The following is a 6,617-nucleotide window of genomic DNA, read 5'->3' as shown; positions in this document are numbered from 1 at the left end:
AACCGTGAATTCTATGGAAAAAGCTTACGTGACAAAGTTTTATGTATTACAAGGATCTACAACAATTGTGTTTACTTCTTTCACATGACCTCAAATTTTATGTGAAAACACAAAAATAAGCAAGTGCTTATTCTTTTTCCTTTTTGTCTGTTACAAAAAAAAAAAAAAAAAATCTTACACGCTTACGCGATTATAGCCGAGATGTCAGCCTTCACTCTAACGAGGACATCAACAGGCTGGTCAGCGGCACCTTCACAATTAAGGGCGCGACATTCCAGGTGCAATCGTTAACCTCAATTCCTTTGTCATGGTCGTCATCAGAAATGGGGTTTCTCTACCGAGGCTTTTTTGTTTCTTTTCATTGAGGGCGTTTTTTACGTGGTGGGACCAAACTCAGCGCACGACCCTGTGGAGGGGATGTTTCGCTACTCAGAGGATACTTGGTCTAGTACTGAAAGAACGTGAGCTACTTGAGCCATATGTGAAAAAACCATCCTTTAATGTTTCATAAACTCTTTAATTATTTTACTACAAAATATTCATATTTTTAGACTTATTTTTACTTAATATCTGAAAAGGAGATCAATCAATTCAAACAAAAATTCTCTCGTAAAAATAGTTTTCTGTTTTTACGTGGGTAGTCGGTACTTAAAGGTTCAAAACTGCTTTTTATTTGATATATTTTTTTGCACTAAAATATTTGTGCTGCAGATTAAGTAGACTYTTCTAAATAATTTCACTATATTTTCATTGTTTCTATAATTCATGACAAGACGCATATTTCAAGCATGATTCAATAAACACTTTCAACTGCTTTTCCATTAAAAACAAAAACTTCAATAACTTCAACAATCATTTCAAAAAATCACTCACACATTGAAGAGCATTTCACTTGAAATGAGTTGTTAAACTAAATTTTTGAATAAGTATATATAACTATATGTATGTATKTACATATATGTATATACTGTGAAATTCCTTATAACAGGTCTGCTACTACTGCAGTGTTTTGTGCGGCTAAGGAAGGTAGCTGTTAATATATAAGGGTGTGACAAAAGCGATTGCTTAAAATTTAATCTTAAGAGTCAGAAGCTGCAATTCAGACTTAAATTTCTACTGAACTAAGAAATGCGAGCCAAAGGCAGTAATGAGTAAAGGAATGACAATTATCCCAATAGCCAGCACGAACCAGACGGCATCATCGCAAGACAATTTGTTTACTGTGATCAATTTACCATTGAAAGGTTTCGAAAAAGACTCAAAAAAATAATACCGCTCATTCGGAGCGCTCGGAGTGCACAATTCAAACTTTAAACGCGTTTTTCTCAAAAATCATTTTTTAAACAGGTGGACATGACTCCGGTTGAACTACTCAACCGACTTTCTTTTTATTTATCAACATTTTTCCATGATTCTAGTAGGTACGATAACCATTCACATAGTTTTTAAGAATAAATTGGGTTTTTTGTGCCAAACATGAGAAATCATGTCCGCCAGTGAAAAAACGCATGTAATTCACCCAGCCATTTCTCCGACAGATGTCATCAAAAAATTTCGAAGAATTTGTTTATACACTCCACGATATGTGAAAAAAGTTATATTGTAGAATAAAAATTTCTATGAAAAAAAAACAGAGCAGATTACCCTACTGTCCCTTAAATCAATTATAAAAAAATCTGTCTCAAAACACCAAAAACTATTATTAATTTAAAAAAGCGCGAAATGTAATTTGTCACAATTTCTTGAAATTCTTCATGAAATCTTATTCGTTTCTCAGAGATMAGTTGAACGAAATATTACCAAACTAGTCCGGTTATAAGCTTTGTTTTTGTATGAAGATTGTCCAGTTATGGAAGATGTCCGTAATTGGGAGTYTCACTGTATATGCAAGTTATATAACTAAATAAAAATGTTCCATATTTTTCCATCACTTCTCGCACTTGTAGTTTATAAATCTCTGATTCAAATATCTGACGATTGTTTACAAGTAATTCACCTGACGCACTCACCGCAACTACATGAAGAATTCTGTATGTACATACTAGATATTTTATATATATGTATACACATACATATATAGATATATAGATAAAGAATTGATTAGCGTGTTTTCAATTAAAAATTGTTGCTCCATTAAAATCAGTGAGAGCTTGCGGTTTCAACGAAGTGTTTGTTTATACGAACAGCACAGTCATATGAACTAAACATATATAAGAGCATATATTTTTTGTTAAAATCAGGTGTTTATTTGCAAAAATTAAATCATGCATATGTAGATATGTAGCTATATGAATAYTACTATCTGCCTTTATTTTAAAGATGTCTGTGTACAAAGGCGTTACGTAACTTACAGTTTCATGTGTAGGTCAAGATATTTTTTTTAAGTATTACGCAAAAAACATATCCATAGCCACGCTATACAAGTATACAAACATGTTTCATTTATGTGMAGACATACATACGTATTTGGTGTGCAATAAAACAAAAAATTTATATTTTCTTTGTTGCAAATAAAAARGCGGTTCACGGAAACATTACTCCCATCTAGCGATTAAAAAATTAAAAATTTTCCGTTKAACTCGTGTATTTGGAAATCGGGATGATGTCTAACGACGCATCTAGACTTTTAGGAAGCTCTTTAAGATACCTTCTTTCTCTTTAATGGCGTTGACTCCGCTTACGCGGTTATAGCCGACTTTAGAACAGGGCGCCAGTCGTTTCTTCTCTTCGCTATTTGGCGCCAATTCGAGATATCAAGTTCAGTCAGGTTCTTCTCCGCCTGATCTCTGCAACGGAGTGGAAGTCATCCTCTTCCTCTGCTTCCTAAGACGGTTATTGCATAGAATACTTTCAGCGCTGGAGTGTTTGTCTCTTGATTCGCTGAACTATGTTAATGTCGCTGTATACCCCTTACAGCTCATCTACGGTACCAGCCGTTGCCGATGCGCAAAGTATCATAAATCTTCCGCAAAACCTCTCCCTCGAACACTCTTAAGGCAGCCTGATCAGATAATGTCACTTTCTATTCCTCCGCACTATATAACAGGACGGTAATTATGAGGAACTTGTAGAGTTTGGTCTTTGTTCGTCGAGAGAACTTTACTTTTGCCTACTCAGTCCAAAGAGAAATTTTGCGTTGGATTTCATGGCTGATATTGTTGGTGCAGCATTAAGGTTCCAAGATCGACGAAATTATCCACGACTTCAAAGTATGTATGTATGACTGTCAACAGTGACGTGGGAGACAAGTCTCGAATACGGTGTTTGTTTGATAATAGGAGATATTTCATTTTATCCTCATTTTCAACCACGCTTCGCTCTTTTATAAAGACTGGAAAAAGCAGAACTAACTTTGAGGCCAATGCTATCAATATGATCTGCGTAAGCCATCAACTGTACACTTTTATAGAATATTTTACCTTCTCTATTTAGCTCTGCAGTTTGTATGATTTTCTACAGCAGCAGATAGAAGAAGACACATGATAGGGAGTCTTTTTGTTTGAAACCTTGTTTGGTATCGAACGGCCGATCCTTACGGAGGTATTGGTGTGCCTCAAAGTCAGCTCACACAGAGATATTAGCTGGAACTAAAATCCCCTTACCTTATTGTCCCCTCTCTAAATCACCCCTTGTTTCTGATTATATTTAATTAAATTATCTGTTCAAAACCACCGTACCGAACCGTTGTCACGAAACCCTTGACCGATAGTTGTGATTAATTTTCGGTATAAAGCCTTGCATTCATATATGTATAAGATGTTTTATCGTCTCTTCGGCTTATATAATAGTCATGGTATGGCGTTCCTAGTCTCATGGCATCTCCTCCTACTAGAGTTCTTATATCAATATTACTTGAATTTTAGTAGTCGTCAGGTGTGGCCTATATTCCTTTCATGTTATGYTTACCTGCTTGTTGAGCAGGTCAGGGATTGATTCCACCGAGACTCAGCTAGATTTATAACATGTTTGTCGATTAAATATCGCCAAGCAACCAGAGGCATATGAATTCCTTCTTTTCCGAAGTCAAATTGTTGGGCTATGACCGTGTAAGCGGTTTCTACACCAGYAAAGAAGRAGAAGAATTGTAGGRCAGYGCCCGTTCTGRYTAGTTCATATACYTTACAGTTACCATATCATATCACTATGTCCTGGAATCTATTGTAGCTTTATAGTGAACTACGATGTTATACTCACTAATTTCGACGAAACTCTAAGAGACTTTAATGATTTGAAAGCCGCCTAGCCATCTGTATATGTATGTAAACATATTCCTTGTTGTTGGGATCCAGTTTTGCTGAAAAGACACCACCTCCCACTCCATTATCCAATTTCGTCCCATCCGTCTAGATGCTTAACCATGTACCCTTGTCCACCGCGCTCTTTTCCCACTCTTTTCGGAAAGAGAAGGCTCTGTTCTAAACATATATCTCTCTTGAATGATATCGCATTTAAAAATTTGCTCAACATTTATTATTTTGGCAACTAAACTCAGATTACATCCATATTTATTATATGTCTTTAACTACGTTTTTCCACCATTGTATTCAACAGTTCTTTTAGGTTTTCCCTTTTTATGCATATAATATWATGTATGTAGATTATGTGTGAAATTCCGCGACTCTTATTCGTTATCTGCAAAACATATGTAAATACACATATAACTTATTGTGTATTTTTACTTTTTCTTCCTTSTGATTTGCCACGAAAGTGCGCTTTGAAGGCCTGCTTCTCTGACGACAATGAATGTTTACAAATGACAAGTGGTCTGGAACCGGCACTCAAGCCGCTTTTCATGACCCACACTTGTGGCGTTGCGTCTGTTTGGTGTGCAACAGATAAGTCATGGCACTACATAYAATATAACGGGTTTCTGTATCGAAAGTTGTATGCACTATCGCATTACTATTATTTTCAGTGTTGAGTTGTACTCGTATGTATTATTTATTATACACATACAGCACAATTGCAACACTTATTACAATATAATCGCATTGTCGGCAACTGACGTCGATGTCTTTCACATTTCTATAAAAATTAACCGACAGAGTTGCTTTGGCATTACAAGTAGTTGACATTTATATAGAGTGCATTCAACTGTTATTGTTGATTATGAAAATAATTGAATATGTGTCTGTGTCTATGTATATATATGTGTATATGTATGTTATACATATATGTATATATACGATCTATCAATATGAAATTAAGTTAAAAAAAAAAAAAAAACCTTTTCCCAAATATCAGTCAATAAACTGAGATTAATGCTAATGAGAGAGTGGGAGAATAAATATAGTTGAACTTGGTTTTCAATAAGTCGATTGTGACAATAATTGTATGGCTTGTGGCGCCGTCCTATTGGAGCCACATATTGTCCAAGTCCATATCAACCAATTMAGGCCAAAAATATTGGGTTATCATTAAGCGGTTGCGGTTTCAATTCACAGTAACGTGCCGGTCTTGATCATCACTGAAGAAGTACGGTCCAATGATTTTTTCGGGATGCGCTGGTGACTCATGAAGTACGTGTGGATTTCTGCCTGACCAATAACGCATATTTTGTTTATTGGCGAAGCCATTCAGACAGAAATGAGATTCATCGATGATTTTTCGATGAAAATCCGAATCATTTTTAAATTGTTGCTCAGTACTATTCACGAACATACGACGATGCTGGCGGTTAATCGGCTTAAGTTCTTGCATAAATTTGATCTTGTAAGGATGTAGGCCAAGATCTTTACTCAAAATTCACCACAACAACGTCACAGAAATGCCCAACGCTTGAGAACGATGTGTGATACGTTAGCGGCAGCAATATTCTCGACACTACGGTCACTTCTTTATCTAACTGACACGTGTACATTTCGTACTGTGCCTGTGGATTCAAATTTTTATACTAGACGCTCAATTGTTGATCTGACAAGATGATTATGATGACCATAAATTGGACGTAGAGCTCTTAAAGTTGAGGCCACTGATTCCGTATTTCGGTAGCAAATTTTAATTGTTTTGACTCGTTGTTGTATCGCATATATTTCCWTGATGAAAAGACAAACCTTAATGAAGAGAAATGTCAAACGAGCGGGAAAAAATATGGTGTCGTTTGCTGTCCCTATCGGTATACTTTTGTAGCATCGTTTTGAAAAATCTTTGTATAAGAATAAAATTATCTGAGTTTGTGTTATGAGTTATTGTTTTCAATATATATTTTTAAAGTATTTTTAGTAAAATTCGATTGAAGACGATTCGAAATTTTTTTTCGAGTTGAGCCTTATCGAGAAAAATCAACATTTTTCAGAGGAATTGTGGCAGACGGATTGAATTTTGAGCGAAGTTTTCATTTTTTTCTACGAAAGTAGCGCTGGTGCTATAAAGCTAGAACTCAAGACTTTAATCACCGTTTTTCAAAACTTTGTGGACTACCCTGGTATTTTAGAATATAAAGTACATACACATGTAACTTAACACATTCAAGTGAGTCGATTTTTAACTCACATATTCCCTTTTGCTTGGGTAAACCCATTCCCAGTATAAATATGACATTCTTGGCTGGCTTATCACATTTCTATTTGCAACATAAACCATTCCATTTTAACAGCGCATAATTTGTGTTTGAAATA

The sequence above is a fragment of the Bactrocera latifrons genome, unplaced genomic scaffold (genome assembly GCF_001853355.1).
Source record: "Bactrocera latifrons isolate USDA-ARS-PBARC rearing strain unplaced genomic scaffold, ASM185335v1 scaffold_117, whole genome shotgun sequence".
NCBI classification, from domain to species: Eukaryota; Metazoa; Arthropoda; class Insecta; order Diptera; family Tephritidae; genus Bactrocera; species Bactrocera latifrons.
The sequence above is the reverse complement of the archived record's forward strand: the minus strand, read 5'-3'. Positions refer to the sequence as shown.